This window comes from Tupaia chinensis, unplaced genomic scaffold (genome assembly GCF_000334495.1).
Source record: "Tupaia chinensis unplaced genomic scaffold, TupChi_1.0 Scaffold144883_1, whole genome shotgun sequence".
Taxonomy (NCBI): domain Eukaryota; kingdom Metazoa; phylum Chordata; class Mammalia; order Scandentia; family Tupaiidae; genus Tupaia; species Tupaia belangeri.
In genome coordinates, this window is record NW_006204742.1 from 52,909 (window position 1) to 64,164 (window position 11,256).

The 11,256-nt window shown below is 39.3% G+C and overlaps 2 pseudogenes; both read left to right on the forward strand.

The window, feature by feature from the left end:
- LOC102471420 (dehydrodolichyl diphosphate synthase complex subunit NUS1-like) overlaps positions 1-3,004 on the forward strand; it is a 4,109-nt pseudogene extending 1,105 nt beyond the window's left edge.
- A 2,904-nt stretch (positions 3,005-5,908) lies between these two features.
- On the forward strand, positions 5,909-10,433 carry LOC114005898 (transmembrane protein 243 pseudogene; annotated as a pseudogene).
- Positions 10,434-11,256: the final 823 nt, after the last annotated feature.

Genomic DNA, 11,256 nt, shown 5'->3' on the forward strand with positions numbered 1-11,256 from the left:
AAAATAGCACTTACACACGCTATGCTGGCCAGCACTTTTCTCTTGAGCCCCCTCTGAAATACTGAAGCCTATCAGCTGGAAACTTCAGTCAGACCACCCAGTTGCCTTCCTCCATGCACTGCAAGTAACAGGGATATAAGAGCAGCTGTAATGCTGGCAGTTTCAGGGAAGGAGACTCTGACCTGTACTTCATTCTCTCATTTATATGATGGCAATAAAATGACTTCACACAATCATAAGGACAAATAAAATTAATCTAAATATTTATATGTTCATAGAAATCCCCAAACATATTCACTCTCTCTGTCTCTCTTTCTCTTTCTCTCTCTCTCTCTCACACACACACACACAGAGAGAGAGAGAGAGAGCAAGAAATACACATACACACTAGAAAAATTCTCTGGAGAAGGGCTGCCTTTCTTTCTGATTTTATAGCTTTAATAATTATTTTCAAAAGAAAAACATATAGTAGAAGGGGATTTAAATAAAATGTCAAATTAACTGTCCAGCTACATGTATTTATCTTGCTCTGAGTAAGAAATGTGTATACGTGACATCTACAGTTTTGTTTTATTTTTACCTAGCCTTGTTAATGCTACAGTTTATGGAAACTACCAAGGACTTTACCTAGGACTTTCAAAGTACTCGTTTCTTTTTATTATTTTTTAGAGCCTGTTATGCAAAAAGTTATTGTAGGTATATATACACCTGTTGATATTTTTTTCTTTCTCCATGATACTCCTAAACAACAACCGCTGTCAGCTTTTAAAGGTAAATTAGAGGGGCTGGCAGGTGGCTCAATGGTTAAGGGCATTAGACTCCCACATGGCCCACCATGGTTTGAGTTCCAGACCTGGCAGCTCGCTTTCTGTCTCTTTCATTCTATCTTTCTCTGGTCAAATTTAAATAAATAAGTACATATATAAATAAATAAAATGAAATAATCCTTTAAAAAAAAAAAAAAGAAGCTGGCGTGGGCAAGCTGAAGTGTTGGCAGTGGAAAGGGGTTCAGGTGCCAAGGGCACGGGGACACGTAGCTATAGCCAGGCCGGCCGCAGGGGTGGGTAAAAAGCCCCAACTCCGGGAGTGAGGGCTTTAGGGAGGAAAGGGCGCCCAAGCGCCAGGAGAGTTTGACCTGCCTGTATGAGCTGGGGAGGCGGATGCTGCACACATTGCGCCGCCTGCACCACACGCTCATGTCCTGGCTTCTCGTTCGGTTTGGCACTGGATCTGGTGGCGGCGCTGCTTTCACAGTCCTTCCTGCTCCTCCAACAGGGCAAGCCTGGTGGTGTGGCCTATGGCAGTGGGCATCTATTACATTAGCATCTATCACCATCAAGGTATTTTGGAAAGAAATAATTCCAGATTGATGGATAACCTTGACCTAAGTCTTTTTATGTACATAGTTGACCTTACTTTATGTCCTTTTTGGGGTTTGCTGAGGATGGCGGTATATAGGCTGAATTAGCAAGAGGTGGTGAGGTGTGATGGGGTTTATCGATTACAGAACAGGCTCCTCTAGGCGGATATAAAGTTCCGCCAAGTCCTTTGATTTTCTGGCTATGGCACGTAATCCTCTGGCGAGTAATTTTCTTATTATAATCACTTAAGTTTATTATTAAACATAGTGGGGTATCTAGTCCCAGTTTGAGTCTTAATTGTTGTGTAGCCAGAATTTGTAAGCTTCCTTTCGTTATAGTTCTTAGTGAATCTGTAGCATTTTACAACTTGGATTTTATTTGACCTCATTGGTTTTTACTCTTAAACATGCTTTATGCCATAATCTATTAATTTGGATTAATCCTATAACCGCAGTGGCTGGCAAGAAATTTAACAATCCTGAGTAGTATAACTTAGTCATAACTTTCGTTTATGGCTTAATTTTTATCACTGCTGTGGCCCGTGGGGTGTGGTTAAGCAAGGCATTATAAGTTACTGTAGAGTGTGTTTGATGTCCGCTCCTTTCAGTCTATAGACTTGGAGGGCATTCTCACTGGGTCGAGATGCTTGCATGTATAAACTTACTAATTAATAGAAAGGCCAGGGCCAAACCTGTATGTTTACAGAATCATTTGACTCATCTAGGCATTTTCAGTGCCTTACTTTATTTATAACCTACATTAACTTTTCTGTATTGATTTACTTATAGTTTTCTTCTCAAAAATATTTTTGTTTAATTTAGGTGCTATGTCAGCATCATGGTAACATTTAGAAAACTAATAAATAAAACAAAAAATTTCTAGTCCACTAAGCCTGAAAATTTTTTAAAAAATGAACTTTTTAAAAATTGCATTTGTTATGACTTTGGCTAAAATCTGTTTCTAGTTGAATTTATAATTGGTTAAAACTTAGCTATGGTACTATAAGATTTCTCGTTTTGGGGATTTGGCAAGAGTTTCAGTTATAGTCATTAATGGTTAAGACTGGGGAGTGGGGGGTTGTGGATTAATTCAAAGTTTGGTGTATATTAAGACGTACGTGTGAACATGTGTATGTGTGCGTGTATGCGTGATTGTGTTTGGGTCTGTATTGATGTAGGAACTTCTGGGCCTAGATTGTTCCAAATACTCACCAGAGTTTGCAAATAGTAATGACAAAGATGATCAAGATTTTTTGTTTTTGTTTTGTTTTGTTTTTCCCTCAAAGTTGATCAAGTTTTAAACTGCCATTCAGGAGTGAAGGTGCTGTCCCCAGAAGATGGAAAAGCGATTCTGTGAGAGCTAGTCAGGACTTTGGCCAGTTAGTAGCCCAGCAGCAAAAGAGATGCACAGATTTGGATGCAGAGATGTTAGGCAGTTTACTCAGTTCACATGTTTGCCCTGGTCCTGGTTTACTATTGAAGTTTGGTCCTGCAGGCAGCACGTTAGGCTTTCTTCCCTGGCACGTCAGATTGACTGAGATGGTCTCTGTGCCTTCCCACATGAACATCAGCTAGGAGGACTTCTTCCCTGCCCTTCCTCAGTATGCAGCCTGGAACAGTATCTGGGAAAGTAGTGATCCCTGATTGTATAACTTGACTTTTGGCTTTTGGAGAAAAGGACCCCAGTGACTCTGATGTTTACAAAGCACCTATGAAACCCTGTATACACCTAGTTCATAATCATAATTTATCAACAAACACAAAAGAGTGTCTTACTTGAGAGAGAGTGTGTGTGTACAAGTATGTGTGCACGCATGCATGTATGTAAATAAGCTTATAAACGAGGGACGTATTGGAGAAAGAAAAACATAGACCTGCATCTTTGAGGAACTAGCAGCAGTGTTTTAGGAGGGGAAATTTCAGAGTTAAAGGCTTTAGCCTCACTTGCTTCCCTGTTTTTGCAGGGAGAAGAGAGGGTGATTAGAGCTGTTTCAGTCATTGTTTGGGGAGAGGGGAATAATTTTTGTACAGTTTTTCCTAGAGACCAAACTTTAATTTTTAAGGATAATATATTGATTTACTAAGTGAAAGCATTCGGAGTTTGAGGAGCTCCAGGGGAATGGAGTTCTGTGTTGCTCACATGTTAAAAACCTGATCGTCTTCGGAGCAGCGAGAATACCTGTCTTCAGATTTTCCTCTCTTACTTCTCTAGGATCAAACAGTGCAACTTAATGTTGCTCTGGTGTTCTGGGTCATGGAAGATGATTTGAAAAAGAACTTTTAGTACATTGACATGCAGAATTTAAAAATGTAAGTATTGGATTAGGCAACTAAGAAAAGAAAACAAATAAGGTATGATCTTTAAAGGAAAATTTCCTTACAAAGGAAAGAAAATTTCTATTTTCTTTTTTGTTTGGATAAACATTTGAGGGAAGTTATTAAGGCATTCTTTTCTTCAAAGTAATCTGTTCCTCTTTGCAATAGCACAGGTAGGGCCATGTTAATACTCGGGGTTTTTATTTGGTATATCCTATCCTGATGGTGACTTTGCATAAATGATCTTTAAGTTGGATCAAGGACTGTGTAGGAAAGAAAGTACTACTAAAGTCTACAACAATAATTTAAATCAGTTTACTGTTATCTTTTATGAAAGAACAGCACTGTTTATTTTGTTATTTTTAAAATTAACAAATGATTTATTGTCGGTGTTTAATATTTCTTCCTTCATTGCTGAATCTTTGGACAGAATCTATTCTTTTTATTTGATGAACTTTGAGAAAACTCTTATCAACAAATGTATTACAGTTATTTAAAGTTGTACCTTTAGAAGGAGTAGTTGAAATATTAGATCTCAGAAATCTGAGAAATAGCAAGGAAGACTAGATTTGGAAAGCACGATCTGGAACTGCTCGTTAAATTCCAAAGCTTTGAAAAATAAATGTTTCATCTTTAGATTATAAAACCCCATGTATGATTTTAAAAACATACTTGAAATAAAAATGATTAAAAAAAAGTAAATTAGAGACTTTAACAAGAACTTAGAAACAGCAGTTTAATCTCTGAGTACATAAACTAAACCCTTGGAACTATAACCTGAATTTACTAGATACTTCTTGATTTCTTGAATTTGACCCAAATTAAAGTCTCTCAGCTTCCAATACTGACGTCAGCACTTTACACTTTGGTTCTGAAGTGAGTTGTCCCATGTGTGAGAATGCCCTACGTGGTCCTTCCTCTTTAGGTGGTAATTTGGATGATTTAGTGCCACAAATTTGTAAGCTCGCCACCCTTATCCTGTCACCCAGACCTGAGAGAATGGTACAGGAAAGTTTACAGGTTACAAATGCTGAAAAATACTATTGGGAGGCTGCTAGCTTAGATTAATGGCAAGACTAATAATGCTATTTAGGGGTCTTGCTTGATAAAGGGATATCAGAAGGGTACATTTGTCAAAAATTCCCCCATCTCTCACTCTTTGCACTCCCTCCCTTCTACATAAAAATGTGATTTGGTATCCTCCACTGTAAATTTAAAACAAGCAAAACTGAGTTTCTTCCTTTTAATCTGTATTCTCTTATAGATTCTGCCTTATCTTTTTTCCCTTTATAATTTTAAAAATTAAGTCTTTTTAAAAATAATTATTTATTTTATTTTCATAATTTTTTTCACATGAGTTTTGCCAGAGAAATAGAGAGAGAGGGAAAAGAGAGAGAGAGAGAGAGAGAGCGAGCTGCCAGGTCCAAGATTTGAACCAGTCATCCCTGTGGGAATTCCAGAGCTTTAAACACCATGCCACCTGCTGGCTCCTTAAAAAATTAAAGTCTTAACTGACAAATATAAATAGTATATATTTATGGTGTACCATATGACATGTTGATATATGTGTACATAGAAGATGACTAAATCAAGCTAGTTAAAAAATGTGTTACTCTACACACATCACTTTTTGTGGTGAGAAAACTCAGAACCTATTCTCTTGGGAATTTTCAGGGATACAGTACATTGTTAAATGAAAACTAGCATCACTGCACCGCTGTCTCCACACCTCCCCACTGTTCAGCCCTGGTAACCACTATCATACATTGCTTCTATGACTTCATTTTCTTTAGATTCCACATGTAAATGACAATATGTGGTGTTCATCAATCTCAGTGTGGCTTATCTAACTTTATTTACATAATGCCCTCTGGGTTTGTCCATATTATGATAAATGACAGGATTTCATTCTCTCTTTTTCTTGGGATGATTTGTATTCTATTATGTATTTACACGTTTTCTCTGTCCATTCATTTACTGATGGGCACTTAGGCTTATTCTGTATCATCGCTGTTGTGAATAGTGCTGCAATAAACTTGGGAGTGCACCTATCTCTTTCAAAGGAAAGGAAATATATATTCAGTAGTGGAATCACTAGAGCATGTGGAAGTTCTTTTTAAATTTTTTGAGGAACCTCCATTTATTTTCCACAATGACTATACCTGTCGGCGTCTGCCCCAGACTTAGCTCGATCTAAGAGGAAGCAGAAAGAGACAAAGAGTCAGAGTAGCGATGGACACAGGAGGCCTGAGCCTAAGCAGCCCACGCAACTTGCACCACCCAGACAAACTGAGTGCCTTTATTTATAGGGCAAAGCAACACTACATACATGTATTTCATGACATTCCATAGATAAGTTGGTATGTTACAGACAACATAAAGCAGGTAACAAATCTATAAGGGCTTAGACACACTGGGCTAGGTGTATCTCTTGGCTACATCCATACCAAAGAGAAATACCAATAAAATTATCTAATAAAGAGAAGCCTAGCTGTAGGTGTGGGGAGGATACTTCCTTGCAAACAGTAAAGGGGGTGTTGATAAGGCTAAAGAATCTTACAGAGGCAGAGCAGGGGTTGGACTTTGCTAATTGAGGTCAGGATGTTTCCTGAATTCCATCAGATGTAGCTGTTGGAAGGCCCCTGGAAAATTCTACCCTTTTCTCTGCCTACAATTAGGGTCAAGGAAAGGACAAGATACAAGGTTCTGCCATAGCCCAAAGGGACAGATGATGTTTGTTTAGAGCATGTCCACACATCCTCACGGCCTCTCTCTGAACATGTCCCTATATATACAAATATACATTGCTATCAACAGAGTATAGGGTTCCTTTTTCTTCATATCCTCTCCATGTGTTACAGTGGGTTGGTTTGTTTCTATAACAACCATTCTGGGACAAGCCAGTGGCATCCTGTGTAAAGCAGCTGGAGTTCCCACGGCCAACTGTCGTGTAAAGGTACTGGACATGATAGCTTGATAAATATCCCGAAGTGTGTGCATGTGTGCCCCTACTTCTGAGATTTCTTAATTGGACAGATTTTTATTGGCAGTAAGGAATGCAACTGGACCCCTGTGGTAGTGCAGCAGTTATGAGAGGCTCTATGATGCTGAAGGCATATGAGAATATTTCAGTTGTGTATTCCAAGGTCTCCTTGTGCAAACTGAGTTTATGCATGTGCCTGTGATCCTGGCTGACTGGGGCTAGATGTGGATAATGGCATGAAGACCCTGCTGAAGGTGCTTGTCTTTTTCTTTCTGTCTTTCTCTTTTCCAATTTTAGTATATGTGCTGCCGAAGCGAGCACATTTCTCTTTTCATAAATAAAAAAAAAATATGTGTGTGTGTGTGTGTGTGTATGTGTGTGTGTGTGTGTATACACATATATATCTGTGTGTGTGTGTATATATATATATATATATATATATATATATAGGGAAAAAAAATGAAAGAGGTAGCTTTGTAACATGCACATCGATCCCAGCTCTTGCCAGCAGCACTAGCTCTAGCAGCCACACATCTATTGACAATTGTTTTTCAAAATTAGTTTGCAGCCTGGTGTAAGGGAATATGATATGAATAATATTATCCACCATGAACCTATGGAGAGCAATGCACTTTCACCTACTTTGTTATTTAATTTCTACCAAAGCATCTCTATTTTCAGTGCTGACAGCTCCATTTCCACCAACTCTGGCTGTGAGTGCAGATCGCTTGAAATTGCTGTGCTTCAGACACCTCGGGGCATTTGCAAGGAAAGCAGGGATTCAGGCAGGGGACCTCTCCAAGAGAAGGGCGAGCAAGGAGTATGGATTTGCTAAGAACCTTTCATTCCTTGCTTACTTTGAAAAGCAAACTTTATTATTCTCTCCTTCTAGATTGCCTTAAAATGTTTACGTTTTGAAATTCAGATGTGCTGAATTGGAAGACATAAACAAGCACTTACTTCCCAGTCCCGCCTAGCCACCTGTTATAGCTGTCTCCCTGTCAAGAGCCTCACCCAGCAATAGCTTCTTTCCTCACAGCTTGAGCCAGTTGAGATGGACTTGTCAGGAGTGGAAATGGAGCTTCCTGCGATGCATGAAAGTAGATGCTGGACTGGACAGATCTTACTGCTTTGTAGAGAGCAATAGCATTCTCTTCCCACCTGCATAAATTAGAGCTGCCACACGTTTGCACAATGGAGTTCTTACATTCCAGCATAGCCCGAAAAGCATATTTCTAAAATCATTTATAGATGGAAGAGGTTCCGTGGAACTTAAGCAAGGCCTCACTCCTTTTGGGGAGAAATGCAAGTGATATAGGGATCAGGCATAAGTCACCTGTTATCTGCTCTGCATGGAAATCTCTCTGCCCTGACCCTGCCCGAGCTGGTCTCACAGAAACAGTTTAAATCTGTTCCCAGTTCAAAAACAACTTGACCTCCATCTTACACGGCCGCCAGCGCGGCCACTAATAGCTATGGCTGTGGCCGGCTGAGAACATGCTAAGGAGCAAAGAGGTCTCAGTCTAATTTTGTGTTTCTGATCACCCGTGTCGCCTTCCTGTGTACGAGCCACCCTCCACTGCCGAGGCCGGACCCCGGCAGTTATGGCACTGGACTCCCATATGACTGACAGTGATTTGAGTCCTGGACCTGGCAGCTTAACAATCACTCCAGTCACACGTATGTGCATGCCCAAAATCCCAGAGGAGAATGTAGGACAAAGGACTGTGGAGTGGCCATCTCCCCAGGGGGTGATTCCTCATTTTTCCTCTTTCTGTCTCTGTCTGTCTCTCCAGTGAGTGCATGGGCTCTATGGCAAAAACCTCAAAAAGAAAAAAAAGGAATCTTTCCACTATGACAACATGGATGAATCTGGCAGATGTGCTGAGTGAAATAAGCCAGAGAGAAAGAAAAACAGTGCATAATATCACTTCTATGTTGAATTTTAAAAAGTAAAATTAAAATAGAGAGAAGGTCAAATAGTAGTTACCAGGAAATAAGTTGGGTCATGTGTAGTTTGGGGATATGTAGATTAAAGGGCAGAAAAGTTTTATGTAAGAAGAAAAGGTCTAGAGATTCAATATAGCATGAGGGCCATAATTAATAATATTATACTTTAAACTGGGAATTTACTACCAGTAGATTTTAGGTGTTTTCATCATACTCATAAGCAAAATAAGTAATCTGAAGTAATAGATATGTTAACGGGCATGACTGTAATAATTATTTCACTATCTACCTCTCTATCCAATATTATGTTTATACTTAATTATACACACAGTAGAAGTTTTTGTTTGTTTTTAGTTTTTGTCATAAGGTGCATGGGCTAACCTTAGAGAGACAGAGAAAGTGAGAAATGATCCCCTAGAGGGGATGGCCACACTGCAATTCCATCTGGTGCAGACTCCTCTTAGGATTTGGGGCACTCAGGTACACACGCCCAGCATGATTTTCAAGCTGCTGAGTTTGAAACTCAAATAGCACAGCCAGCCATGTGACATTCAGCGTCTAAATTTCTAAACCATCTGTTGGCCCTACAGTAGAAAAAATTTTAAAGAATGATTTATGAAGCTATGAAATAGACAAAAGTTATCGCTAGTGACAGGAAGTAGATTTATGGCTGGGTGGATTCAGTAATGGGGTGGTTGACTCAAAGGGGCACAAAAGAAATTTTTGAGGCAATGGAAGTATGTATCTTGACTATAGTCAAAACTCTTTAGCTATATACTTAAAATAAGTACATTATTTTGAGCTGTGGCCATACTGTATAAAAATGTATTTAAAAAGCAAAGTAAGAGTTACTGGTGTTTAATTGTCCCCTAATTGGTCATGGCTGGCTTCAGGACAGTCACCTGGGGAAAATATTATAGTACATGACATCAAACAATAAACAAGAAAGAAAACCAAAAGGCAGTGCTGATAATCCAAGTACTGGTGAGGATGTGGAACAACTGGAACACTTACACATAGTGACATAGCTACTCTGGGTAAGAGTTTGACAGTTTCATTAGATGCAGGCCTGGGAGCTCACAGGGAACTCACAGCGCAGCGTCCGGGCCTTGCGCCAGCTTTCTGCAGGCGCTGGTCTGTTTCTTCCACATGTTCCTGCCAGCGTCGCTGAGGCTAGGCCCTAATCCTGGTGAGGTGTGGACGCAGAGCCAAGTCTGGTGCTGCCAGGACTCCCTAGAGTGCCGGTGCCTGGGGACGCCAAGCTGCTGGACATGAAGAGAGGCGGACCCCAGCAGAATGGTCCCCTCCTGTTAGCACCCACCCTCCACCACTGCTGGGACTTCCTGGACCCCAGGGGTCCCGACATGTGCATGCCCTGAACCAAGGCACTGGTATTGCAGAACTGAGGCTTAGGGAGGCAATGCCAGCTCACTTTTGAGTAGCCTGACTAGAATTTAAGAGATCCCAAAGTGGAGGACTATACTTCCAGGACCTATGGCCCAGTGGGGGCCAGACAACAGACTCTGTTATGGGAAACGTCGACTATGGATCAACTCATAAATTTAGTTGTTGGCAGCCTAACGTCCTTATTAATTCTGGTAACGCTGTTCAGTGCTTTTGTTTTCCCTCAATTACTTCCACACCAATTGAAAATGTTTTTTACTTTCTACATCTCTTTAAGTAGTATAACTGCCTGTGTACCTACCTACTAGTATGGACAAGGAGACTAGAGCCAAAATTTAGAGAGTAAATTTACTACATCTCCTTTTGTATCATCATGTATGTGTATGTGCACACCTGTACTGCTACGATGTGGGAAGGTGAGACCGCCAAGGAGAAAATACCAGGACTCATCCAGACTATACAGTAGGACAATGAATCAAATATCATTTGATAAAGTATGCTGAAAACTCTTCTGCAGAAGTCAGATACATGATTTTCATGTTAATTGTAATTCTTGATTCCCTCTTGTGTGGGAGACATACATCATAGATCACATCGGTTTTTCTTAAAGGCGATGATCTTGCACTTAAACATTCCAGCCCTTAAAGATCAACAGCAAAAGTAATTCTCACTTTCGAAACTAAAATATTTGACAGGGTAATTGCATGGCAAAAAGCTATGTAACAAACAAAATCTTGCATTTTAAGACAAATATTCTTTCATTCCTGTTAAACATACTATTATTGTTATTTATAACTATAATTTCATTTCATGTTAACAAAATAGTGAAGACAACCTTGACTGTGAATCTAATCACAATAATAAATAACATAATTTATACAAGTTTTTATTTAAAAAGAGTTTTATAGTTATAAAGGTGTACCTACTCTTAGTATATGATTCAATAATACCATACTAGGTATTTACAATAGAAAAGTGAAAACTGATGTTCACATTGAAATGTTTACATGAATCCTCAGAAAAAAATTGTTAATAATTAACCCAAACTGAAAACAACATAAATATTCCTCAGTGGGTGAATGGACAAACTGTGGTACATTTGTTCAATGGAATATTAGCAAGCAATGAGAATGAAATGTGTTTTTTTCTTAATTTATTTCTGTTTGTATATACGTTCAATCGCATTGTTTAGCTTACAATGTGAGCATTTCAGTATGTGAACATTTCTCCCCAGTCCCGTTGA